Here is a 457-nt window from a genome sequence, read left to right on the forward strand (position 1 = left end):
AAAAGTGCTATGTGACGGGCTCTTCCGCCTAAACCGAAACCCCTATGTTGTACATGATGTACATGTGGACATTTATAAAATTTACCAAATTTTGCCAGAAGCTTTGCATGCCCACTCTAGTACTCCACGCAAATTTTGAACAAATTCGGACGCCGAACGCACATTGCGTCACGTCCGACCAGTATTTTAGAGTTTTTCATCAGAAAAAAAATGTAGAAAATGCATAAAATGTCAAAACTTGACAAATCTTGGTATGGATGCTTGCCATCATGATTGTAGTACTTTAGGGTTCATTTGATGTATGTGCAAAAAAATGTCATGAGAGAGACTCTTCTACGTAAACCAAAACCCCTCCGTTGTACATCATGTAGTTGTGGACATTCATAAAATTTACTCAAATTTTGCTAGAAGCTGGACATGCTCATTCTAGTACTCAAACCAGACGGAACATTTTTTT

Source organism: Triticum aestivum, chromosome 3B (genome assembly GCF_018294505.1).
Source record: "Triticum aestivum cultivar Chinese Spring chromosome 3B, IWGSC CS RefSeq v2.1, whole genome shotgun sequence".
In the NCBI taxonomy this organism is placed as follows: domain Eukaryota; kingdom Viridiplantae; phylum Streptophyta; class Magnoliopsida; order Poales; family Poaceae; genus Triticum; species Triticum aestivum.